Below are 13516 nucleotides of genomic sequence, written 5' to 3'. Positions count from 1 at the left end.
TCTGCTCCCACTGTGTGGATAACAGACACTTCTAACTCTGCCCCTCCCTTGTCTAGGCCCTACCAATTTGGACTATATGGAGGGGAGGGTTGAAAAGGAAAGTGTTAGCAGGCCATGGGGTCCACACCCTCACTGGGGTGAATTGTCAGCATTACCTCATTATCAGGGAGACACCCACCATGTCGGATTCCAGGACTAGGGACCTACCAATAGTGATTGGAGCAGATGTAGCACATTAATGACTGCCTAGCTTCTGATCCTGAACTCTGCTACAGGTGGTCCCCCAAAGTATCCGGTTCATAGAAGGGGGGGAAGGGAGACAAGAAGGGGTTCACATTGGTGGTGTCACAGTATCTCTTCTCACAGGTGTATGCCCCTTTCTGTGACACTTCCCACTCTCTGTCTCCTGAACTTTCCTTGCCTAGCCTGGGGACCACTCCAGATAAACCCTTTCTCCCTGATCTCCATTTTTTAAATATTTATTTTAATTATATAAGGAGAGAGGGAGAGAAATACCAGAGCACTGCTCAGTTCTAGCTGATGGTGGCGTTGGGAATTGAACCTGGGACCTTGGAGCCTTAGGCTCCAAGTCCTTGCAGAACCACTCACTGTGCTGTCTCAGCTCTCCCTGCTCCTTCTCAAAACCTGCTACCTCAGTGAGGCTAATTGAGGAGGCCTTATCCAATTGTTTGAAGACCTTAAGCATAACAACTGAGCTTTTCCAGAGAAGTGGGATTCTGCAGCAACAACTCATGCTCTTTTCCAATTCCAAAAAACCAAGCTCCATAGCACTGGGGACACAGCATAATATTTCTGCAAAAAGACTTTCATGCCTGAGGCTTAGAGGTCCCAGGTTCAATCCCTAACACCACCATAAATCATAGCTGAGCAGTGCTCTGTTATCTATATATCGATGAAGAACCTATGCTCTGACAAACCCATTATAAGTTAAAAACACTGTAAGTTGAAATTGAGTTTAGTGCAACACAGCTTAGCCCTACCTATCTCAGACACATACATGAAAACTACCATCAGGCAAGCCCACCTAATGGATGTCTGTTTCCACACAGAGTTAAGAGTTTGTTTTGTTTGCTGAGAACTGTGCTGAATGTGGGAAACCCTCCACAGAGGTTCTTCAGTGGTTTCCCTCATTACTGCAGGGCTGGTGGGGAGCTGTGGCTCACTGTCACTACCCAGCCATGAGGAAGAGATCAGAATCCAAAGGAACATTTCTGCAGAAATCAAGCAATCTCAAACAGAAGGCCCCTGGGCTGCCAACCACCTGAACATTCCCATCATAAAGGTAGATTAAGTAGATGAGGTTGAGGAAGGCATGAGAAACAGATGACAAATAGGTAGGTGGTAGACAGAGTAATGAACAGAGAGATTGACAGACAGGCATTGGGCAGGTTGGTAGGTAGATGGAGAGATTCACATAATATTCACATAATACAGACAAACAATGGCACCTGTCTGAAGAGAAAGTGAACAGTCACAAACCCTGAATGCTCCAGCTCTTACAAGTCTGGGGATGATGCTAGGTCCCAGGCCTGGCTTCTCATATCAGACTGGCACTAGCTGGACAGTAGTTCCCCTCCCTCCTCTAGGCGCATGGCCCCAGGCCTCCCCCTTCCTGAGAATGGCTCCTCAATTCTGATGATGTATCAATAACTGCAGAGCAAAGCACCACTGTTAGCAGAGCTGCTGTACTGTAACTAATCGTTTCAGAATCATTTCCCTGGGCTGTGTGCACAGCAAGGTGGGCCCCCAGGAATTAGGCATAGCAGGATGAGCTCCCAGAGACAAAGAAGGGGTCCAAGGGAGAACAGGATAGGGAGGTGGCCAAAAGCATGGTTTTCTAAAGGCAGGAGCTGCAGTCTGGGTGGTGCAGAGACTCAGGGAGCCAGGATGGGCACAGAAGGAAAACAGGGGTCTCTGGGATCCCAACTGTAGCTCTCAGTGTGGGCTTGAGCCTACCCCAAGATGGGAGTGCACTCTGTCACTGCACCAGTGCCCCCAAGAAGAAAGGGAGGAGGACAGGAAGCTTAGGTAGGACTTTATCTCTGATAACAGAGACTCTGAAGCTTCCTTCAATGCTGTATCTCATTTACCTTTGTTGACCCTGGAGGGAAACTGAGGCACAAAACACTTGAGGAGCCTATCCTCAGGCACAGGACCTACACTTTGACAGATCTGGGACCTCATGCCAGGCAGTCTACTTCTCTCAGCTTGTTCTTCACTCTTGCCATTACTGGTCAGTGAAGCCACCCTGGGGTGAGAGTAACAAGGGGGCAGGGCAGGAAAAGGAGGCTAGGATGCGACCCAGAGGTATGTTTACCCAGATATAGGAGCTTGAGCATGAGCCAGCCCAGTGAACTGGGTGGCCCTGTGCAACACTAATTCACACTTCATTCCTTGCCCTGGACTGTTTATCCCCTCACCTCCTCCCAGCCTTCATTGCAGACTCCCACAGAGCCTTGTGCATGCCAGATGAGTGAAGGGCCTGAAGGGACAGGCAGGAGACTGAGCAAGGGAAATTCCAGTGGCATCCCAGACCACTGCTCCAAGATGTCCAGCTGCTGGGTTCTGCTCATACACTTGCCAAGGTGCTCAGGAGCAGGTGAGCCTTTTGGAGCATGCCACAGTGAGCAGATGTGTTCTCAGCTCAGGTGTGTCATATAAAGATGTGCAAGTGGGTGTGTGTCCCAAGCCAGGCAGCTGCGTGCTCGGCCAGGGCAAGCCACCCAGGCAGATGGGCTTCCTTGCTTTGATTTCACATGGTGACACTATGCCTGTTCCAAGCCAATAAAAGCCACATGATCAAATTCCAGGTCATTACTCAGACAAAGGGACCCCTCTGTGGCTGATAATGACAGTTTGAAACCAATTAAAATAAGCGTGGCATTTCTGCAGCCTGCCACTGTGGCCACCACCCCGGAGGTCTCCGAAGGCCCATGCTCACAGTGAGCAGGATGCACAAAATGTTAATGGAGATGCTTAAATGCCACACCAAGGGGATTCTGGCAAATAAGGCCACTTGGAGGAGGCTAGAGGGAGAAGTCTCCTGAGCTAACCCTGGTGCAAACTTCAATAAAAACCAGATTGGAATGCAAACAATTCACTCTGCAAGGGACAGACCTGCTGGCAGAGTTGAGAAGGGCCATGCTTGGAGGGAAGTGCTTTTCTTTCAGTTCCCCTTCTCCAGGGTGTAAGCCCCCCCACCCCCCACCCCTGCTGCCAGCATCAGTGTCTGTCAGGCACATGGAATACACTGAGCAGGCCAGAAACAGTCTGCAGAGTGGAAATCAGGGCAAGAAGGGGACTAGATGAACAGGCTGAGAGTGGGGGAAACCCACAGCAGGCAGGGGACTGGGCAGAGGTGAGGAGAAGCCTAAGGCTGAGAAGGAGGCCAGGGCTTTGCTGAGGACACAGCTCTGTGGGAGGGCCCGTGGTTGAGCTCTGCAGAGTTTCCTGTCAGGAAAATCAAAGGTCACTCATGAAGCAAGTGTGTGAGGTCAAACAGGTGGTATCCAGTGCTCTGTCAGTGAATGGAATCCAGTGATCTGATACCCTTAGTGCTATGTGGCTCTGAATAGACTTGGATCACCCTCTCCCCAAAGTTATAGGTACCTCCACTAGGCAGAAACTGGGGCAACTGTCCTTGCTCTTAGTCAAATCTGCATGGCACCCACAACTTTCTTTTTCTGCCTGAGACAATCAAAGGGGCAGGAAAGTGAGTGGCAGGGTCAAGCCCAGCCTTCCCTCTCCAGCTCTTACCCACCTGACTGCCCACACTGGTTCTCTGCTCACCTGTTCCCTCAACAAAGCTTCACAGCAAAAAGAATAAGTCCTGCTCCAGCTAGCTTGTCAGATGTAGCAAGGAAAATTATTGGATGACTAGTCAGAATGAAATTTTCTGGTCAACAAGTAATGCTTCAGGATGAAGCACAGATGCCACATAATGTTTGCGATGCATCAGCACTTCAGTGTTCATCTGAACTTGAGGCTCAACTAGTTGCCTTATATTTTTTGTTGGTAGCCTCAGCGTCCAATAGTCTGGCTGTTCAGTCTAAATGCCATCACATATAAGCATACACATACACGTATTCAAACACACATGTCCACTCTCACAGAAGCACATGCATACACATGTGTGTACACCATTCTTGCATGCAAAGATAAATCACACATACACATGTGCACATAGACACACACTGCCATGCACATACATGAGCACAGAGACATAAATGTACAATTTATACATGAATGCAGATACACGTGCATATTTGCACACATGTACATGTTTATACATGAGCTCAGCCACACACCGGCAATATGCACACAGATTCTCACATGCTTACTCATTACACATATGCATACACATTTGCACATGATTGTGTAAAGACAAACATGCATGCATGAATACATATTCACACATGCATGCAATTTTGATGCTTGCACAGGTTTCCCTTGTACCCTCTCCTTGAATCTCTGTTGTCTTCCCCACTGTTATCTCCCTTGGTCAGACAAGGTGACCAGGGCTCTGCATTGCCCCTGACCCAAGGCTGCAAGGTCAACAGTCCACCTGGTCAAAGTACAGACCCAGGGCACCCACACTCCAAGGTCTGCTCTCTTTCTGTCAAACCAGACCCAATACATCATATTTGAGATGCTGACTTCCAAACAAACTTCCATAAGGAAGTTGCTAATGGCTCTATAGTGAAGTCAGTCGTCTGCATTTGAAGTCTTGGCTCAGACTCACACCAACCTCATAGCACAGGTAAAGGTCCTACTGACCAGAGTCAGTCCAGGCTGAGCCCTTCTGTTCCCCTTCAGATAGAGGACTGGTGGTTCTGGTCCATCCTAGAGCATTCTTCAGTCAGTAAGTGCTCATCACATATAAAGAGCTGCCTGGGGTAGGATGTGGCAGACCATTCTAGAAAAGAGGGGTTTCCCCCTAGACACCTAGCTGAGGACAAAGCACTGACCTCTCTGGGCTGAAAAGGTAGACATGAAGTATCTGTGAATTGCAATGTGGCCCCTACTCCTGGGTCCTCCCTTATCAAGGAGCTGCTTCCCAGGTAAGGTTCAGGTGGTCTAAATGTCTGTGTTGTGCTAAATTACAATCTTAAAGGGACAGTTTCATCCTGGATGATGCTGGGGTGAGACAGATGGCACCATGCCTCTATTTGTGTGGGGGCAGTCCATCCTCTGTGGAGGGTGGGTGCAAGCATCAGTCAGACCTGACTGGCCCTCCATACCCACAGAGTAGCTTCCACACAAGCAATCACCTCCCATGTCTTTCTTGGTTGGTTTCATGAGGATTTTTTTCTAGGAAAGGAAGTTCATTTTCTCAATTTGTCATCTCCCCAAATATCTTTCTTCCCCTTCACTTTAGAGAACAATTGTCTCATGGATACAAAAGCCCTTCAGCACATCATCAGCCAGTGCTCCTCCTTCAGTTGGCTTGGCTCACAGTTCCCAGAGAGACAGGGACTTCATTCCAAGGGCCAGGGACTTGCAAGGACTGTGGTTGACTCCACCTAGGAGTAAAATAAATGTGCACCCTGCACCTAAAACCAAGATGCAACCTGCAGAGTCACCCCAAACTCCCAACTCAGACACCACAGAACCAAGGTGAAAACCCAGCAGTTTCCATCCCAAGCACAAAGCCAGAGAGTTCTATTCACAATCCCAACACCTCACTTTTGTCTTCTGTCTGGGATAGGATAGGCTGCCTTGATGTCTCCCCCATGTGTATCCAAGGTTTACGTCACTGTCAGAATCTACATGCTTTCTGAGCTTTCCTGTGTGAGGAAGGAAGGCAACAGGCACGAGGGGCATGCAGCTTCTCAGGAGATGGACTGCAGTGATAGAGAGGTTATTGTTTTTTAGGTGACCTACTTTCCAGGTGGTTTTCCCCAATTTTCTTTCCTGCCGCTAATTTTTGACATATTGGAACCAGGAAACAGCAGAAATAGTAATGTTGAATCACCAAGAAAGACAGGGACAAGGGTGGGGGCATGTCAGTGGTCTCCAGCACTTGGTTAGAGGGAACGGAAGGGAAGGGGAGGGAAAGGGAGGGGAGGAAAAGAAAGGAAAGGAAAGGAAAGGAAAGGAAAGGAAAGGAAAGGAAAGGAAAGGAAAGGAAAGGAAAGGAAAGGAAAGGAAAGGAAGCAGAACACAGGTTGCAGGAGGACTACTCCTGGCACTGGTGTGAGACCCTCCCCCATGCAAAACCCATCTGGCCTGAGTGGTTACTGCCAGGGAGGGGAGGCTTCTGAGGAAAGCAAAAGCTGACTGACTGGTCATATCTGGTGGCTCCTGAGACCTAGGTGGCTTCCAAGTAATTGTGGCATGTTGCTTCCTGATGTGTGGGAATGTGTCTGGGAATGTCCCTGAGATTGGCCCCTCAGAGCCACACAGGTACTGCAGAAACCCAAGTTGTCACCAGAGTCAGAAGAGGGGCCCTCTGCATCTGACTGTTTCAGCAGGACTCCAGATCTGCCTGAAGATGCCAAGTCCTGGGCCATGAAAACTTGTAGTTTCTATTTTATTTTATTTTATTTATTGCCACTAAGGTTCACTGGGGTCAGTGCCAGCAGAACAAATCCACCATGATTAGCAACCATCTTTCTTTTTTGCTTTTCTTTCTTTCTTACTCTCCTTCTTTCCTTCTTTTATTTCTTATATTTGATAAGAGACAGAAATTGAAGAGGGGGAGAGTGAAAAGACAGAAAAAAGACACCTGCAATCCTGTTTCACCACTAGTGAAGCTTTCCCCTCACCCTCAAAGGGAGAAATAAACAAAGGAAAAAAAAAAACAACAAGATTTTCCAGCAGTTGGAGCCCTTACCTCCTGACAAATCCCATCCTGACACCCACAAAGTCAAGCAAGGATGTAAAGGCATTCGAAGATGCAATGGAAAATCTCCATCTGATTTCCCCATGAAGAGTAGGCAAAGAACACATTATGGGGCCAGCTGCTCTGTGCCCCTCAAGACTGGTTTCTTGGAGAAGAGGTATCACAGGCATGGGGGGGAGACTGGATGTTGAACATACTGGGGAGGCCAGTAGACACCAAGAACCAGAAGGATGATACTAGCTTCAAAGACTATAATCCAAATGCAAAAGATAAAACATAGGATGTTCGGCTTCGTGGGGTGGGAGATGAGATAGGGATGGGATAGGACACAGTGTTTTGGTGGTGGGAATGGTGTTTATGTACACTTCTATTAATTTGTAGTCATATAAATAACTAATTAATATGAGAGGGGGAAATTTATTGAATGTCTAAAACTTTTTAAAGCACAGACTGTCTTTTAAATACATAGGCTGTCTTTGATATGTTGACTTTCTTAAAAACTTAGACCAGGGAGAATAGAAGCAATAATGTCAAAGGATATAAATTATAGTGATGTTGTGTATAATACAGCAAATCCTAACAAAGGGATTTTTCAAAGTTAACCCAATTGCCAAATAATGTGATTATAGCAATAACTAGCTATTGTCTTCTTAAACCCTAAGACAGCAGGAACCTCCTGCTTCCTCTATAGAGCCTATATTTCCCCAGTCCTGGAACCTCTAAGTGGAGCTCACTTTCCTACATGCTTCTGTCAATTTATAACAAATGATATGGCAACTGCTGATCCCAACCTAATCAACTCAACAAGTACCACCTCAGCATGCTTCACTTCAGACTGTGTCCAGAGACATCAGTCGTGGAATGTCAACCCTTCACCACCAATACTCGGGTGAGACCTTTCCTTTCATAGGATTCTCTAATTCCATTCCAGGAGGTTCACTTCTTAACAAAGTCCCAAAACCCAGATATAGACCAGGTCCCATGAGATAGAGCATATGTTCATATGTATCCATAAATTAAGGCAATATATATATATATAACTGAAAGCAAAAGTACGCAAAAGTCTGTAGTGAGTCAGTATAAAGTCCATAATGAAATAGTGTCTACTTGGATTTAGATACCCTCCTCACCTACTTCTTATTACAGTTCTCTTACTCACTCCAAAGCTAACCTTATCAAAGCAAGGACTGAAAAAGCTGAATAAGGGCAAGAGACTGGCATACTTTAATGATGATTCTTTAGACACTATCAGGCTAGGGCCCTATTCAGGGAGTCCTGAGATTCCCAAACAAATATGATGGGCCTAGACATCAAATAAATCCCTCTCTCCATTGTTATCAGTCATCTCTATTAGGAACAACAAAATAGGCCCCTTTGTGGGCCCCCATAGGACCTTGTCCTCAACCTGGATCAACAATGGTAGAGAATGTTCCATCCTCTGAAGGGAGGATGGACAACATACTCTATGCTACACCTGAGGAAGATGAGTCAATATTGGGGCAGCATGGAATGTTCCTACTCATGACCACAGAATGTGCGGTCAGATCTACAGGGATGCAGAGGTCACATAAGCTCCTAAGCTGAACATGGGCCCCATATCACATCAAATCGATGGTGTTTACAGTCAACAATATTTATAACCCTTTCCCATATTAGGAATCTACTCTCTTCCATGATCCAGCTTTCTGGTCCATTTTCCAGCCATAACATTATCTCCCCAGATAATAACTTGGATCCACCTGCATATCAGATGCCAGGAACAGGGGAAAAAAGAAAAAAAATAGTATACCACACACCTATGGACATCTAATCTTTGATAAGGGGGCCCAAAGTATTAAATGGAAGGAGGCTCTTTTTAATAAATGGTGCTGGGAAAACTGGGCTGAAACAAGCAGAAGAATGAAATTGAACCACCTTATCTCACCAAAAACAAAAATCAACTCAATATGGATCAAAGACCTGGATGTTAGAGCAGAAACTATCAAATACTTAGAGGAAAACATTAGTGGAAGAATTTCCCACCTAAACCTCAAGGACATCTTTGATGAAACAAACCCAATTGCAAGGAAGACTAAAGCAGAAACAAATCAATGGGACTACATCAAATTGAAAAGTTTCTGCATAGCCAAAGAAACTATTGCAGAAAGAGACCCCTCACAGAATGGGAGAAGATCTTCACATGTCACACATCAGACAAAACACTAATAGCCAAAATATACAAAAAACTCAGCAAACAGCACCAAAAAAGCAAATGACCTCATTCAAAAATGGGCAGAAGATAGTAACAAAACATTCACTTCAGAGGAGCTCCAAAAGGCTAACAAACATGAAAAACTGCTCCAGGTCACTGATTGTCAGAGAAATGCAAATCAAGACATCACTGAGATACACCTCACTCCTGTGAGAATGGCATACAGCAAAAAGGACAACAGCAACAAATGCTGGAGAGGCTGTGGGGACAGAGGAACCCTTCTGCACAGCTGGTGGGAATGTAAATTGGTGTAGCCTCTATGGAGAGCAGTCTGGAGCACTCTCACAAGGCTAGACATGGACCTTCCCTATGACCCAGTAATTCCTCTCCTGGGGATATACCCCAAGGACTCCTTAACACCCAACCAAAAAGATATGTGTACACCTATGTTCATAGCAACACAATTCATAATAGCTAAAACCTGGAAGCAACCCAGGTGCCCAACAACAAATGAGTGGCTGAGAAATCTGTGGTATATATACACAATGGAATACTATGCAGCGATTAAGAACAATGAACCCACCTTCTCTGACCCATCTTGGACAGAGCTAGAAGGAATTATGTTAAGTGAGCTAAGTAAGAAAGATAAAGATGAGTATGGGATGATCCCACTTATCAACAGAAGTTGAGAAAGAAGATCAGAAAGGGAAACTAAAAGCAGGATCTGACTAAATTGAAAGTAGAGCACCAAAGTAAAAACCCTGTGGTGAGGGGGAGGGTGGACATCTGGCTTCCAGAGCAGTGTGGGGGGGAGTTGGGATGGGTGGGAGGGGACACAGTCTTTTGGTAGTGGGAGTGATGTCTGTGTACACTCCTTTAAATTATACTCATATTAATCTCTATTTAATTAATATGAGAGGGGAAAATTGATTGTATGTTTCAAACTTTTTAAAACACAGACTGAGTCTTTTTAATACATAGGCTGAGTCTGATATGTGGACTCTCTCAAAAGTCTAGACCAGGGAGAACAAAAGCAACCAGTGGCACAACTATATACAAGATGCTGGGTATTTTACAGCAAACCCTAACAAAGGGACCTTTCACAGTTAACCCAATTACCAAATAATGTGATGATAACAATAACTATCCATTGTCTTCTTGAACCCTAAGACAGCAGGAACCTCACATTTCCACTATAGAGCCTATATTTCCCCCAGTCCTGGAACTTTAGGGTGGGGCGCACTTTCCTGCATGTTTCTCTCAATTCATATCAAATAAAATTGCATCTGCCAATCACAACCTAATCAACGCAATGAGTGCCACCCAAGCATGCTTCACTTCAGAGACTTCAGGTGTGGAATGACAAACCTTCAGCTTCATTACTCGGGTATTCTCTAATTCCTTTCCAGGTGGTTCACTTTCTAACAAAGTCCCAAAACCTAGATATAGACCAGTTCCCCTGAGATAGAGCATATATTCACAATTATCCATAAACTAAGGCAAAAGATATACCTGAAAGCAAAAGTACACAATAGTCTGCAGTGAGTACCCCCCAACACTTCATCTGCACTATTCCAGCCTTTCGGTCCATAATGGTTCAACAATTTGTTTGGCTTTGTATGTTAACTCTCTTTTCAGCCACCAGGTTCCAGATGCCAGCATGATGTCAACCAGATTTCCCTGGACAGACGACCCCACCAATGTGTCCTGGAGCTCTGCTTCCCCAGAACCCCACCCTACTAGAGAAAGAGAGAGGCAAACTGGGAGTATGGATCGACCAGTCAACGCCCATGTTCAACAGAGAAGCAATTACAGAAGCCAGACCTTCCACCTTCTGCAACCCACAATGACCTTGGGTCCATACTTCCAGAGGGATAAAGAATGAGAAAACTGTCAGGGGAGGGGATGGGGTATAGAAATCTGGTGATGGGAATTGTGTGGAGTTGTACCCCTCTTATCCTACGGTTTTGTTAATGTCTCCTTTTTTAAATAAATAAAAATAGTATAGCCACAAGCTCTTTGGAATATAACTAAAATATGCCTACTAGCTATCTACAAAATGGAGACCCCTCCCAACTCTTCATCTGCACTATTCCTGCCTTTAGGCTCACGATTGATCAATAATTTGTTTGGCTTTGTATGTTAACTCTCTTGTCAACCACCAGGTTCCAGATGCTAGCATGATGCTGGCCAGACTTCCCTGGACAGACAACCCCACCAATATGTCCTGAAGCTCTGATTCCCCAGAACTCCACCCCACCAGGGAAAAAGAGAGGCAGGTGGGAGTATGGATAAACCTGTCAATATCCACGTTCAACAGGGACGCAAATACAGAAGCCAGACCTTCCACCTTCTGCATCCCACAATGACCTTGGGTCCATACTCCCAAAGGGTTGAAGAATGGGAAAGCTATCGGGGGGGGGGGATGCAGAGTTCTGGTGGTGGGAATTGTGTGGGGTTGTAACCCTCATATCCTATGGTTTAGTCAATATTTCCCTTTTATAAATAAAATGTTTTTAAAAATTAAAAAAAAAATCTTTAAAAAAAACATTGGTGCTTTGGTCCTCCCCTCAACCTGTATACTTATAATTACACACCACTGCAAGAGATTCCAGAAAGATTCTGAGCCCAGGGAAGACAAGGTGGGCATGGCCAGAGATATTCGAGCTGCCAAGGGGGAGGGTACACCCCACCTGGGCTGGAGCTGAGGGTTGGGGAGGGGCGTCCCTGAGATTGTAAGGTTCAGGACTGGGGAGAAAGTGCCAGACCATTAAACTAGACAGTATAGGCAGGGTACCCAGGCAGAGCTCCTGGCTCAGGGCCTGGAATTCCTCAAGCCCCCCATAAAAGCTGCTTCCCTTTCCCTCACAGCACAGAACTCATAGTGGGGAAGGGCTAGTGGAAGGAAGAGTAGAGAGAAACTGGCTTTCCTGAGGGTGATCGGGTGTACATCTTACAGCCTCAAGGCTACCACAGCTGATCCTGCCTCCCTCAGGCTAGAGTGGGAAAGAGATACACCTGGTTGTGCAGGCACCAAGAAGCTAGGCTGGCCTAGAACCTTAGCATCTGTAACCTCACAGCCTTTTCTGGAGAGAGAACCCATGTTAGTCTTCCAAGTGACACTTGGGGTGGGGGTGGTGAAGCAGAAGCTCTGCCATACCATTTCTCAAACCCCCTTCTATGGCTCCATTGCAAATGCAATATGGCGTTCAGGCCCTAAGAAGCACCTAGGATTGGCTGCCCCTAGCTGTGGACAGTTGGCCCCAGGCTCAGTGTCCCTAGACACTCCCTGGAGGGGTATGTGCAGAAGGGCAGGCAGAGAAGACTGGGCACCAAGTATCTGCCTCCCATAGACATGACAGAGATTCTGGGCCTGCAAGTGCCCAATGGAGATTATTGTCTTTCCAACCTTGGGAGGGGAAACAGCATGTATGTAAGTCACACAGTACAGGTACTCAACTTTTCTTTTGTTTCCTCCAGGGTTATCTCTGGGGCTTGATGTCAGCACTATAAATCTACTGCTCCTGGTGGCCATATTTTCCACTTTATTGGGTAAGATAGAAATTTAGAGAAGAGGAAGAGCAAACCTGCTTTGCCACTTCTAGCGTTTGCCCTTCTTCCGTAGCCAGTTAACAGCGTCAGGTTGAGCCTGATGTAAAGTTTCGAGACCTCCTTTGAATCTGGAGAGGTGGCAGTCATTGACTATGTGGGTCATAGTCTGTCTGTAGCCGCAGGGGCAGTTCGGTTCGTCTCTGGCTCCCCAGTGGTGGAACATAGCGGCGCACCGGCCATGGCCTGTTCAATAGCGATTGAGGAGGGCCCAATCATAACGTGCTAGGTCAAAGCCGGGTTGACGCTTGCAGGGGTCTGTGATATGGTGTTTGTTCTTTACCTCAGCTGACTGCCAACTCTGTTTCCAAGAGTCTGGAACAGAGAAGCTCAGTGTAGGCGTAGGAGACCAGATTGGATGATGAGACGTCAAGTGTTGGACAGGGTGGACGAAGATATCCGTGTATATTGGCAGGTCCGGTCGAGCGTAGACGTGGGAAATGAACTTAGATGATGCCGCATCCTGACGAATATCTGGCAGGGCGATGTTGCTAAGAACTGGCAGCCATGGAACCGGGGTGGAATAGATGGTTCTAGAAATTATCCTCTTTGCCACTAGTGAGCCACTAGTGAAGGGGACCCCCTGCAGGTAGGGGACAGAAGCTCTAACCAGGATCCTTGCTCTGGTCCTTGTCGCCATGTACTATGTGCACTTAACCAGGTGTGCCACCTCCCGGCAGCCCTCAGGTGCTTGACTGTTTACCATGCCATCAAGCTCTTGGTATGGGAAGCAATAGGTCAGGACATTCCAGAGGAGCCCTGTGCTGTGCTGGTTTCTGAAAGCCAGTGTATTTGCACAAAACCCTTGCTGGACCCAGAGACTAAAGTCAAGATGTCTTGAGTTTGATCCT

At 46.5% G+C, this 13516-nt stretch overlaps 1 protein-coding gene across 5 annotated transcripts in view; it reads right to left on the bottom strand.

Annotated features, from left to right (window-relative positions):
- Positions 1-13516, bottom strand: part of RBFOX3 (RNA binding fox-1 homolog 3) — a 375241-nt gene that overhangs the window by 185228 nt on the left and 176497 nt on the right. The window lies entirely within an intron of this gene.

This window comes from Erinaceus europaeus, chromosome 14 (assembly GCF_950295315.1).
Source record: "Erinaceus europaeus chromosome 14, mEriEur2.1, whole genome shotgun sequence".
Taxonomy (NCBI): domain Eukaryota; kingdom Metazoa; phylum Chordata; class Mammalia; order Eulipotyphla; family Erinaceidae; genus Erinaceus; species Erinaceus europaeus.
Note: the sequence above shows the minus strand (reverse complement) of the source record. Positions and strands in the feature narration are given on the sequence as shown.